Raw genomic sequence first — 14,629 nt, 5'->3', positions numbered from 1 at the left:
GACATTGGAAAAGGAAAATAGACAATAAATGGAAATTTAATATGAGAAATAAAGGAGTATAACAGAAAAGGAAGATGAAGAGACACAAATATGAATGCAAGGGAAATTAGAGACAAGATGAGGGAAAATGAAGAAAAATAGATAAAGGAAAGGAAGAGACTAGACATTTATGATAAAAAGGCATCAGAGAAACAATTGACAGGTTTTGTCATTTCTATCTTTGATCGCTTTCAGAAATAGAGCTCTAAGAGAAGAGAGAAGAAGAACTTGGACACAAGAAAGTAAAGGAAAAGGAAAGGAAAGAAAGGGAACCCAAGGACAAGGCTGGAAAAGTAGCTACAATAAGTGGACATTGCAAGTAACAGGTTTCATGTGTGAATTTATTTCCAAGACTTGGATGCATGGTACATGCATTTGGTTATTTGGTTACTTTTCTATCATTTGCATGTGATTTACCTGGATTGACAATAGTTTTTAGCCTCGCCTTTCCATTTCCTGGATAACCATGGTGTTCTGGGTTCCTTGTTTAGTTTAATCTTTGGATGGACGGTATTCTTTAGATCCTAGAGAGGTGGTCGTAGGAAATTCTAAAGGGTCAAGGGTGGAGATGGGCTTTCTCTTGGAACTCTTGATGAATGGGTAGGGACAGGAAAATTCCTCTAGGTATGGTGAAGAAATTTGGAGGCATATAAGCTTGTTTGGTGTTAGTGATTTATGAACAAGTTTAAGTGAAATCACTATGGTGGAGGGTTGAGGTGATTTATCCTTTGAAAGGCCTGGTTGGGTTTTTTTTGACTTGTCCCATGACATCCCACATTCATGCTTGGAATATGGCATGAGGGTGATTAACTAAAAGTGAGATTTGGTTTAGCCCAAGCTATGGTTGGGTGGTACATGGAAGTACTTTACTTGGTTGGTATTTGCATATGTTAATATGAGTTATTTCTTTATTGTGATCGATGAGCACATGTATTGATTATTGCATTGATTTAATGACTCATTTGTCATGGATTTATTCTAGATAAATGCTAGTTATAGGCATGGTTAATGATGTTATTTTGTTATGGATCATATTCATGATTTGATAAGTTATCTTATGGCTATGTTAATGCATGGGATAAATAGTGTTGTTGTATCTAGTTTGATAGGACATTGAACCTTCTTGTTGATTCTTTATGAAGTTAAGGATACATTACACATATATATGCATTCATGATGTGTAGTTACTATGTTTACCATGTACTTCTGAGAAAGATCTAGCCTTATTACTTATCATATAAACTTTTCATCACCTTAATCTTGATTATGGAAAGTTCTAAGTTGTTCTGGGCAGTGGCCTATAGGCTAGCCCTAAAAATGTGGCACTGATTTCGCGACTGAATGCATTGAACTAGGAAATTTTAGTTGCAACCGTATGGAGGGAGGCCTATGTGTGAAGCTAAAGCTTTCTAGCCGCACTTAGAATGACTTATGCATGCAGATGGACTGTGATCTCAATTAAAAAGAAGTTCTAGCTTAGGATTTGATCACCAAGGGTTGTGGTTTGACACCTAGGTGATCTAATTTCCATTATAGGTTTCAGTACGTTTCCAGTTAGTAGACCCCACTTCCATAACTGGAATTTGGATGTTGGGTCATGTCATAGTAATTATAAAGTCATGTTTACTTGAAGAGCTTGTAAAAGCGGGTAAATTTGGGATGGGGTGGTTGAATGGGAAAGCCCCCATTTTGATAGCGAGGGGTTGGATGTGTATGAGGTCTTGGAATAATGGTGTATTATATGAAATATGGTTCTATGTGTTTGACACCATCCTCATTTCATTAACTTTTCTTGCATCATTGTCAACCCTATCTGTTGACACTCGTTATTTTTGAAGCATTTAATAAGCCTTTTTTTATTCATTTTCCCACCTTTCCAATTGTTTTTTATGGTCCTTCTCTTGCCTTAATTTCTTTCTTTTAAGCCTTTCGTCCACTTGAAGTTATGTAGCAACAATATTTACTGCCTTATTTTCCTTGGATAAAACCTTCTTTTTTGTGTTTTAATTCCTAAATTTCAAGTTTCTTTTTTTTAGACTCAATTAATAGTTTTATATAGTCTTCTGAGGTGAGTAATTGTGAATTTCAGCCCAAATGAAGACTACGCAGTGTTCCTTCCTTTTTTTCATTGACATTCTCTCTATTGGTAGCTTTAGGAATCGACTAAGTATCTACTCCTTCCCTGACACTTGCATGTCATTAATTGACAATGTCCTTTCAATGTCCGAGACAATTGATTGAAATATATTTTTATTTTCATATGATTCCTCATTATGTGCACTTTTTTCTTCCACTGCTTTGTTCTCCATAAAAAAATGAACAATTTCTTTGTTCAATTCCACTGGTTTTGAAGGCATATTAATGTTTTGTTTATTGGTTCTTGAGACATTATGTCTGTTCATATTCATCATGGATTTTTCCAGCCATGATGGTTGGGTTACTTGGCTTAGCCATATCAATTGGTCATTGTTTCTTCCTAGTGAAATATCAACAATGTCATTGTTGAGACAAATTAATTACCTATCATTTAATTTTTAACTCGAGGGTTTCGTAAAACTTGTGAAGCATGCGTGAACTGTATATGATAGAAATTAAATTTCAAGTTAGGTCAACCTAACTACGAAACCAAATAAAGACAAACCAAATTCTCCTATTCTAATTCAACAATCAACTCAAAAGAAATTATAGTACAATGCACAGAATTGAAATTACATGAAATGAAATCGACTCTAAGGGATCATGTGTGCATTATCAAATCAGGATCCTATGAAATGAATAATCAAAACCACATGACATGAAATGAAAGAAGAAATAATCATTCTTAACCTCTCACACATGAAAAGATATGAAAGCAAATAAAAACAATTTCTCTTAACTTCTAGAAAGGAAAGCAAATAAAAACAATCGCTCTTAACCTCTAGGTACAAATCAAATACAAACAATCACTCTTAACCTCTCACACAGGAAAATATGTGAAAGAAAATAAAAACAATTTCTTTTAACTTCTAGATAGGAAAGAAAATAAAAACAATCGCTCTTAACCTCTAGGTAGAAATCAAATAAAAATAATCACTCTTAACCTCACACAGGAAAAGATATGAAAGAAAATAAAAACAATTGCTATTAACTTCTAGATAGGAAAGCAAATAAAAACAATCGCTCTTAACCTCTAGGTAGACAAAAAATAAAAACACTCACTCTTAACCTCTCACACAGGAAAAGATATGAAATAAATAAATTTTAATCTATGAAAAACAATAAATCTCAAACATTGTAGGTGGTCAATCCAAAAGTATGAGAGATGGCAAGTTAAGAGGCTCCCAGTGCAAGCATTACCAATCAAGGTGAACATCACTCATGAGCATGGTGAGAAATTTAAATTCCATTCAAAACATATGTAATCTTAACTTTCCACCTGAGTATCTCCAACTTTACACATCCCTTTGAAACGAGAAGGCTCTCCTCTTTATACAAAAGCATAAAAGGCTACCTCATTAACGGAAGTCCATTATTCTCTCCCTAGATCTCTAGAAAATCTCATAGAGTTACAACTCAAATATGTAATGATGAGACACGTATCCTCTTTGACCTTTATCCAAATCTTCTTCCATATCTTGAAGGGAATTCGAATTTGAGCATTGGAGGCCACATAAGGGTGCCTTGGAAGCTTCCAAATGACCTACACATGTCATGAAACTAAAGCCACTTTTAAGTATTAGCAAGTATATGTCATTTTTCTAAGTTTTAACCATTTAATTCACTTACAATACTAGAAATCATTAACTTTTGGAAAACAAAAATGGAACCCATATAATTATAAAAATGGAGGTTAATGAAAGGTTATATGGTCATGGAGTTGCAATATGTGAGTGAAATGGTGGCGATAATGGTGAAAGTGGATGATATTTTGAATACATTTTGGAGACTCTACATACCCTCCAACTAACGTTATTGCATGTCCTCATGCAATCTACTACAATTTTTAATCATGATTTGCTTTTGAATGAGCTTGGCTTATATCATATGTCCTTAAACTTTGCATTTGATAGTATTTGACAATTTTATTTCATTTTACAAAGTATTCCTTGTCATACATTGAATTGAAACATGTTTGATTGGTTCTTGTGTGACAACCAAACCTTAATTGGTATTGGTTCTTGTGTTCCAATACCTTGTTTCTTTTTGTTGCAACAGGATTCATTGAACATGTTTAAGAATGCATCTTTAAATGAACCATATAATATGCTGATCATTTAGGCATTATTTACAAATCATATCACTTTTGAAGCATAATGAAATTATAATGATTAGGACAAGTATGTTAGATGAAATGAAGTGATATGGATGTGATAATAAGTGGATGTCCCTTCCCCCACCAACTAGAGGTGTTTACGGTTTTTTTTCAAATGAGAAAGGAAATATGGTGAAGTATTTTGCAAAAATTATAACTTCAGTATTCAAGGAATTCTATGATTAAAAGCTAGAAATTACACACCTTTACTTACCTAGGAAGTGGACAAACTGTGCATATGTAGAGAAGTTGTAACTGTTGTTGGATCATGGAATAGAATGTAGAATTTCATCTACTTCATGGTTGCATAAATGGTGGATGAAGCACGTTGAAAGTGTATTCTTTATTTCTGCTGCTAAATCTACTGTATCTGCTACAAAATGTTGAAATGATATAGTCTTCACTTGCTACAAACTCTATGGTACAATTCTATTCATGCAAATGAATGTGTTGTTTTCGAGCATGAAGAGAAGTCATTGGATTGCCGACCATTGATGAATGTCATTAACCAATGCGAGTAAAACTTGCCATTAATTTGAACGAGTGCCAAGGTACCTAAGTAGATCTTGCAAAGTGCGAATAGATGAGGTGATGTCGAGCCACTTGTAAGATCTAACAATCAAGAGACATTGATGTATTCCCATGACTGTGAGTGAAAGAAATTGTCATTGATGCATACAAGCCTTAAGGTACTAATAAGGACTCTATCCTTGAACCTAGATAATGTGTTGATGTCGATAGGCCAACTTCTTAGAAGGGAGACCTTAATGAATTCTCCATCATCTTACATGTGTATGAAATGATGAGTTTGGAAGGAATATGAATGAAAATTTTTGCAGTGGATCAAGGTTTATTTAATGGAAAGGAAAATTACAAGAGGGTAAACAAGCGAATGGAAAACAAAAGGACAAATCAACATGTAAGTGAGCTTAATGTCTCTATTAACGGGTTAATCAATGTAAATTATGGAAAATGTGAATGGAAAATGTGAAGGAGACATGTGACTCTTCCAACGAAAATGGTGATGACGATGCCTAGAGAAAAATCTGGGGTAGCCTGTGAGTTTGGAGAGCAAAAATGATGGCATGTCCTGACAGTGTCAAAGGATATATATTTTTGGACTCTCACACTAAAAAGTTCCTTGTAGCTCGAAGTGTGAAGTTTGAAGGAGAATCACTGCATGATTTTTCAGCAGACCCTGCTGAGGAACCACTTGTTGCCACTGATGAGGAGGAGTACGAAACTTCTTTGAGTACTTCAGAGTAGCCATCAGAGAAGTCTCTTGGGTTTGATTCAGAGGATCAGGAGTAGGTCATGGCTGCTCCAACTCAGTTGCCAACTTGGGCAAAGAAAACCCTGCAAGATGCGGGTGAACTAGTCGGGCATCCTACGGATGCGAGAAGGACTAGATCACAGTTTTTTGGGGCTCCTCAAGCCCTGGCTTCCACCAAAACATTTCTTCCCATACATTGCTATATGACACTTGGTTCAGATCCATAGTCACACTCTGAGGCTACTGGAAACCCGCTTTGGGAGGCTGCCATGGATGAAGAGTACTTTGCTCTCATGGAAAACAACACATGGGACTTGGTTCCACTTCCTAAAGGAAGAAAGCTTGTTCAATGCCAATGGATCTATTAAAAAAATATACCTGTAGATGGTGAGATCAGAAAGTACATGGCGTAGACTACACAGAGACATTTGCACCTATTGCAAAAATGGACTCCATTCGATTAGTTTTAGCCATTGCTGCTTCTTGTAGATGGGAATTTCATCACATGGATGTGAAGAGTGCATCTCTTCATGGATATCTCAAGAAGGAGATATATATGGAACAACCATAGGGATACATTCAAAACTCTTCCCTCGTTTGCAGATTAAAGAAATCTTTGTATGGCCTAAAACAAGCTCCCAGATCCTGGTATGAAAAGATGGATTCTTTCCTGCTTTCCATTGGATTCATTCAATGCAAATCTGATCCGAATGTTTATTTGCAGCAACATGATGATTCCCTTTTGCTGATAGTACTTTATGTAGACTATTTGCTGATGACAAGGAACCTTACCTAAACTATTGATTCAGCAAAATCAGCATTGCATGATTGATTTTCCATGACAAATTTGGGACTGTTGCACTACTTTCTTGGTCTTGAAGTTTCTCAGTCTACTTCAGGGATCAACATGGCATAGACTAAGTATGCATCACATCTACTTGTTCGCTTTCAAATGATGAAATGGAAGCCAACAATATCTCCCTTTCTTTCGGGGATTAGATTTGAGGATGCGGGTACTACACCTTTGGTGGACAATGCATTATATCGACGGTTGATTGGGAGTTTGTTGCATCTTACTCACACCTAACTTGATATATCTTTTTTAGTATGAGTTTGTTCCATATATATGCAAGATCCCTATGAGCTTCACTGAAAATATGCAAAGAGAATCCTTAAATATGTGAAAGGTACTTCCAGTTTTGGTATCTTTTATGCGGCAGATTGCCCACTTTCATTGATTGGGTACACAGCTTCTGATTGGGCCGGTGATGGTACAAAACGCAAGTCCACATTTGGTTATGTTTTTAGCTTTGATTTAGGGTTTTTTTCTGGTCTAGGAAGAAGAAATCCATGATTTCTTTATCTACAGCCGAGGTCGAGAATAGAGGTGCAGTAAATGCAGCTACACAAGCTATTTTGTTGCAGGGGCTTCTCTCCAAGTTTGGTATTCAGTATCCACTTACAACTATCATATTTTGTGACAAGCAACGGTCCATTCAGATATCAATTGATCCAGTTCATAGGCAGAGGACCAAGCACATCGAGATTCACATGAATTACATCCATGAGCTGATCCGTGATCGAGTCATATCACTGCAATACTTCCCGACTAAGCAGCAGGTTATAGACATCTTCAACAAGTATTTCACTGAAAAGAAATATTCATAATTGAGAGCTATGTTTGGAGTGCTCGAGATGGCTGAGTAGGCTCTTCTGGCCACTTAGCCCTTTTTTCCTCTTTTGGTGGTGGGGGGGGGGGATGTTCCCATGAGGTTTTCCCTCTTTCTTCATTTTATGATGATCTTTTATTTATTGTACCTGAGTACCTAACATGGCATCTTGGACGGGACTTAGTTTAGATAAGTGATTTAGGATGAAGGGGGGTTGTTGGAATATAATCCTAACATTTACATTCATTTTTTAGCCTAGGTGTCCTTGACTTAGCGACATGCACTAAAAATCATGTTCACACTTGGTTTTTGGTAAACTAGCTCGATGGACCAACTTTCCCTTGTTTTTTGCCTTTAAAGGCTTAATATTATGGAAATATTTGTCCAACCACTTTCCTAAACCATTTAGACATCTAAGTGCATGTTCACACCTAACCACACCTCATCCACTTGAGTTATTTGACGATTGGTGACCCACATGAAGATTCCCCCTTAAATCAAGGGATTTGGTCCCCCGAACCATTTTAGCATGTTTTAAATTTGCCTTCCTTGGGAAATGCACCTCTCCTCATGCTTTCCTCATGGCTGATAGTTGGCATAGGTTGTCTTGAGTAATTGTTTCTATTTTAGGCCTCCCTTTAGCTTTTCTTAGCCTTTTCTAGTTTTTTTACTACTTTTTTCCTAGTTTTCTAGATTTGGAAATTTCTATATAACCACCTCCCTTTGGGATTAGATGTTTGGTTGCTCATGTATTACTATTGTTCATTAATTTAATACATTGTTTTTATGGAGCAAATTCTTTCTCTCCTCTCTTGAATATCAGCAAATTACTTGTGTTTAATTTAACTAGAATTCTAGATCTATCGAAGTTTCTGCAGGAATTCTACACAATAGTCGACATCCTGTACATGCAAATGTTTGGAAAAGGAGCATCATGTTGAAAATGCATCTCATGTTGGATTTATCTCTTTGGAGGTAATCCCCTTGGTTCTTGAAACATCTCATAATAGTTAGAAATTAATTCACATAATTCCTTTTTATGCACATGATTACAACTATGGAAAGCATCGGGAAATTCTTCATCCTTTCTTCTTACAACCATAACCATGCATCCCTTACTGGAATTCACCAACCTCTTCATTTGTCCTGCACTTACAAGGCTGTAATTTATTCTAGTTTGATGAGCCCTTACAATATATTCTACCCCATATTTTGTGATTTGGTATTTGTTTTCATGATGGAAGAAGACTACTTTTCTATCATATAAATATGGACTCCCTAACATCATGCCATAGGTATCCAATGGTATAAAATCAAGTTACATTCAATTTTGCTTTATCATATATCCATCGAAGCGGATACGGTTTTTGATGCAGTTTGGTTTTTAAGCCTAGATTCTTTACCAAGGACTCTAAAATTAAATTTGCCTGGGATCCCGTATCAAATAGAGTTTTCTCTTTTCTATGATTTATGACAACTCTAATATGAAATAACTCAATTCTCTTTTGCTCATTAGGAAGAGACTTATATGTTGAACTAGTGATTTCCTGTGATTCAGAATTAACATGAGGTGTAAGAGTACTTTTTGTTCCTGCTGTTGTGATCAATGCTTCATCTCCGAAATCATATCCAAGGTCTTGCTGCATAGTTTCCACTGTGTTTTGCTTTCCCTTTCCTCCATACCTCTTTGGTCTCTTTTCCAGGTACAATTTCCAATAATGATCGTCATCATGAACTTCCTTTTTGTAGTGAGTGGAATAAGGCTTCTCTCCTTCATCTTTCTTGCTTGATGTCGTCCTCTATTCCTTTCCCTTTTATTTCACTTTGGATTTGCCATTTGGAGGTTTAAATGGTGGTTTCTTGGAATGATCATCCCTTTCATTTTTCCCATGTTCTTAAGATGAATGACCTTTACACTGGCCAAGTAAATAGTAGTTGGTTCAAACAATAATAATGAATGCTTAATATAACTATGTAATGGTCCAATATACTTAGTTACTACTTCAGGTGAGTCAAGTGCAATTCCCAAATTAAGTGCTTGTTTTCTAAACTCCTCGATAAATCTTTGAACACCTTGATCTCTACCTTGCCTTAAGTATTGCCAATTCATTACGGATTTTTTCTTATAACCCAAGGGATAAGATTGATCATTTAATGTAGAAATAAAATTGGACCATTAGGAAAGAAGATTACCCAAACTCTTACTGCTTCACAACTTTCTCTCCCACCAAACGAGAGCAGTGCCACTTAGCCAAAGAGAATCCAACTGGATCTTTTCCTTGTCGTCTTCGCTCTGTTAAATCCTGCAGTAGATTTCAATATGCCTAATCCAGTTATTAAGCTTTTCTTCATTACTTTCACCATTATACATGGGAAGATAAATTTTGACATCTAATTTAAAGAAAGATTTATTAGATGCATCCCTTGAATTCCTATGATGATGGTGATGACAGGAAGAAAAACTTTCACTCACTCATGGAAGGAGAAGGAGTGGGCTCCTCTCCATAATTTCCATGTACCAAATCTTGTTCTTCTGGATTTCTCTCTTCTGCTTTCTCCAGCCTTGAAAACAACTGATCAACCTTTTCTGCCATTGTATAGAAGGCTTTGTGGTAATTTTGCTCCTCCTCATAACAAGCCTTGTCATCTTCCATGTTTCTCCTTCGATGTGCATGCCCCACTTCGAGATCGAAATAATTTAGTTTCCCTTTGCCTCTTCAAAGCCTATTTCTTGTTAGCATACAAACATGCAATTCACATCTACAAAGACCTGCTCTGATACCACTTGATCCAAAATCTTTTGCTTATAGATGTATTAAAGAATTACATGAACAAATTTGCAGCTTAACCATAGAAACTTAATGTGCACATGAAAGAAGAGAGAAAACACATAATGCATGAAAAGAAGAAAAGAGACTTGATAATAGAGTTCGTCCAATTTGGACTACGTCTTTGAGCCTTGCTCGATCAATGGGAAGGTCTTCATTCATTAAGTGGCATAAAAGAGAAAGAAGTACAATCAACATTTACATAAGGAGTCTTATACCTCCAATCTGGAAAATGGCCAAAAAAATGGAGAGATTTGTTGCAGAAACTGACATCACGTTTGAGTTTCTCTCATCGAGAGGTGCAAAATCAATATAAAACTCACCCAATTCTGACACTGGATCATAATTGACCCTCTGAAAAATGTTCTTAGGTAAGATTCCACCCCCTGCCATAGGCCGCTCAAGGTTCTACCCTCCTACAAAATAATAACCTCGAAATCCATGCTACTCCCCCTTGGTGGTGTTGCTCATAATTTTTTAAATATGATGTGGACGGAGGACCTCCCAACGGAGTCCATTGGCGCGATGGTTAAAAACGTGTGGTAGTTGAGTAGGGGTTGGGGGATAAAATCTTGCCCCTCCCATTTTAAAACATAATAGGTGAAAGTTAAATGTTATGAGCAGCAGGTCTGGTGACCCGCCCCCCCAATTCTCCATTGGTCTTACGTTGAAACATATGAAGTGGAGGGGTGGTGGGGTTGATAGCCCGACCCCCAACACTATTTTTAATATATGGTTGTTGTGTGGTTCTGGGGGCAGCGGGGTCATGGACGCCCACCACTATTTTTTAAAATATAAATCTGTTGTGGGATCCATCGGGGGCGGTGGAGGCCATGGCTTGCCGCCCTTTTTCTAAACTTATAACCCTGATTATGAAATTTCTCAAACCTTAGGGTCATTGGATGAATTAAGCGTCTTACAAATTTTCCTAGAAAACCCACCGGATTTTGGTGTCGGGTTTCTGCCAAATTGTGCCCTCCTTAAGCCTGCCACATTTGTAAGTCAACCTTAAAATTTGACTACCTCTATCTTCTTCATATAGACTCGGATTGGAGTTCCATTCACGCTGTTGGAATAAGGGTGACAAGCACTTCAATCTAGTGTCAAGTTCATGAATTTTCTACAACTTTGAATTTTGAGCCTTTTACCATGCCACTGGTATATGGAGATCCACCTGGATCAAACAACACACATTCAACAAGATTCATACAAATGAAAACGAAATAGTTCATAAGCATAACCATAAGTTAAATAACATACATTAAAAATACAACAAGAATAGTCCTACTATATTCGTAACATACGCATGAAAATATGCCGACTCTAAGTTTTATTATAAGTGAAATTTCCATTCATACATACACCATTGATGGACCACTAGCCCCAATAGTGGAACATTAAAGTCAAGAACACCTTCTCCTCCAAAGAATTATACTCACTCTACGTTACGGAGAAGCCAAGGCTCTCACAAAAATCCCAAAATCCTTATAAGCCTAAGCCTAGCCAAAAGCTTGGTTCTAAAAATCCACTTTCATGAGTTATGAGGTTCTAGTTATAACAAGGGGGTGGATGACCCTTCAACTCCCCTTTATGACATTTGGACTACCCTCATGACTCTTCAATTTCTTTCAAATGACTCATTACATTACATCATGGTTCTTCACATTCCAATATTGAGACTTGGAATTTCACTTTACAAAAGAATTACAAATAATATTACATTTTACACTCATACCCATATAAGACAAAATAGGGTAGAGACAACTTGACAGCCTAACATGACAAAATACTATTATGCTTGATTTTAGGGAAACTCTAGCTCGACAACTTCCACTTGATGCTTCTCGATCACATATTGGTGCCAAGCTTGGTACTATACAATGACATCCCCAAACTGCGTGATGGTGTTTGGCTAGAAGCATACTCTAGCCTTCATGGCATCCATGTACAATGACTTGGAACTTGTTTCAACTTCCCTCTGAAGCATGAGAAACATTGTTCCAATTTAGATAATACCACCAATGTTGTTTTGCATGTTTTGTCTATTCAGCTCCAAATATTTCTTGGTGCCAATCTATCTCATCTGCTCCAAGTACTCTTCAATCTCCTTCCAAACCTGGTTCTTGGGTTTGGCTTTGGTGAGTGACCCAAGTGATGGGATATTATGTGTTTTCACCAAGACATCTAAACTACTGAATAATTGTACATATGAGGCCTAAATGCTACCAGAAAATGATGCGAGCTACTTGTTTTTCTAAATCAACATCCAAACTCTTTCTCTCTCTAGCTCTACCTGTGGCTTCATTTTCTTCGCCAAGTCAAGCGATACCCCTTTATATCATATTTTCCATTCTTGTACATAGGTAGTGGAAGCTTGTACATTATTGAGAGTTTTAACAAAATATCCGTTCTGCTACTTTGAGCCATGAAAATCGAGAATTTCTTTATGTACGGTTACAAAATCCTCATAGAGGTTCTGCATGGTTTCTCCAAGTGTTTATATTTTAGCAAGTATTGATTATGTCATCTCCTTAAGTAGACATGTGCGGAAATCGCGTTCTATGATGTTGCATGAAGTTGTTTTGCCTCTTAACTGGAAACCTATAAGTTTTGTGCCAATTTCTCATTCTCTCTCATCAAAAATTGAATGTTAGATAATGTTGCATCTACAAAGGCCAAGCTAGCTTTAGAAATGGGGTTTGGATTCTTCATGGTGTCTGTTGCTATCACCCTTTCTCTAACAAATGCAGGTGATGTGTGATCATCCAGAAAATGATTTTTTTGTGCTTGTAGAATCTTTTTTTGGAACACATCAAATGACATATTGTACATGTCCATTACCGGATTGTCATCAAGAGGAACAACATCCCCTTGCTTGGGGTTGGCTTTGCTGTTAAAGGTGGTGGATACGAAACGGTGAACTATGGTGCGCTTGGAATCATGCCAACATATTCATTTTGTGGTTACTGTTCAATCTCCATGTATGTAACTCCAATCAAGTACTCAATCTTCTGAAAAATCTCTCGATCCTACATTTTTTCACCTTCCTCCTTAGTTGTTTTTTGGTTCTATTCCCTCTCTTCAACCTATATGGGCATTGTTTCTCCTTCTATTGTGTCTTTCCTTTCTTCTTCTTCCTGCTTCTACTCCTCTTCTTGTTCTTTCCTCTTCTGCTCCCGTTCTTCCTTCAATTTCTGGTCTTCTTCTTGCAAGCTCTATTTTTGTCTCTTCCTCTGCTATGCGCTCTGTATCATCTTCTTCCCCTTCGCTTTAGTTGCTAAATATGCTTTCATAAGAATAGAATTCACTTTCATCTTGCAACTTTTTTCTCCCACTAGAATCTCGACAATATTTCTCTTTCCCTCGTCCTGTACGGGATTGCTGCCTTCTGTTGTTGTTTCTTCTGGAGTTGCTTCCCTCTATGAAGTAGCTTGTGAAGTCCCTACTAAACTAACTGAATCATTGGGTTTGGAGGCATTGTAGCAATTCCTTCATGGATCCACCTCTAGCCAATGAAAAATCTTGTTGAGCCATTGAAAGCGAATTCTCACACATTGGTCTTTGCAAATAATACAGGGATCATACAAATTAAAGTCTTGAATACTGAATGCAAACTTTACTATCTCCTTTCCCTCGGTATCCATGACTTTCAATTTCTTAATCTCATATAATCCAATTGCATAGGAAGAGTTGGAAAACTTACTTTTTTCTTCTTCTGCAAGACTATTGATAACCCTGTGGTGAGATGATATGACACTTCTTGCATGACAATATTTTTAGTGGCATACCTTTTCAAAACAAGTGGAAAATTATATCCGCCGAACACTCTAAGGAAGGTGCCACACGATGAGCAAACCAATGTGTGATCTCTACTATTTCCTCTATTGCTCCTCATGACATGCAAGGTGGCTCTTCTTCAAAGATGGGCTTGTAAAGCGAGATGATTAAATGGTTAGCTATTTGTTCCATTACTCCTCAATGATTTCAATCCAAAAGAAACTTGCAATAGATATGCATGATAGTTTCTCATGGTGTCCATCCCTAGTTCATGCCAGGAAATTGATGTCCTGCAAATTGCATCCAATAAACATGTAGACATATAAACCTTGCTTGCTCAACCTTGGGAGGACTCCGAGCCTATACTACATGGGATCTTAACTGTTGAGCCAATAAATCTGACCACTTGAATGACTTCCCCTCGTTCACAACTTGATTCAGTAAGACTTCCCACCCTTTAAGAAAGGTCTCCATTCTTTGCTGACCATGGATCCTACAAGCTAAGATAAGCAAGAGATGGTAGGCCCTTCTGAGGGAATTTGTATTATTGAATGGGTGGGTGTATGTAGAAACTTCGATGGCTCTTTCACCTAGCATTTGAAAATATACCTTGTGTTCACATAGCTGGTGGTGGCATAAAAAACTGAGTCCATGAGCTTCACTGGCTTGAGCAAGTGATACACGTGCTGATAATCCTTTGCCAGAAAGGTACCAAGCTTCTGTTTGCTGGCACTTCTCAATGTCATGGTAT

Source organism: Pinus tabuliformis, chromosome 1_1 (assembly GCF_031772625.1).
Source record: "Pinus tabuliformis cultivar Carrire ecotype Pingquan chromosome 1_1, CPIR1, whole genome shotgun sequence".
Taxonomy (NCBI): Eukaryota; Viridiplantae; Streptophyta; class Pinopsida; order Pinales; family Pinaceae; genus Pinus; species Pinus tabuliformis.
This window is presented reverse-complemented; position numbering follows the sequence as displayed.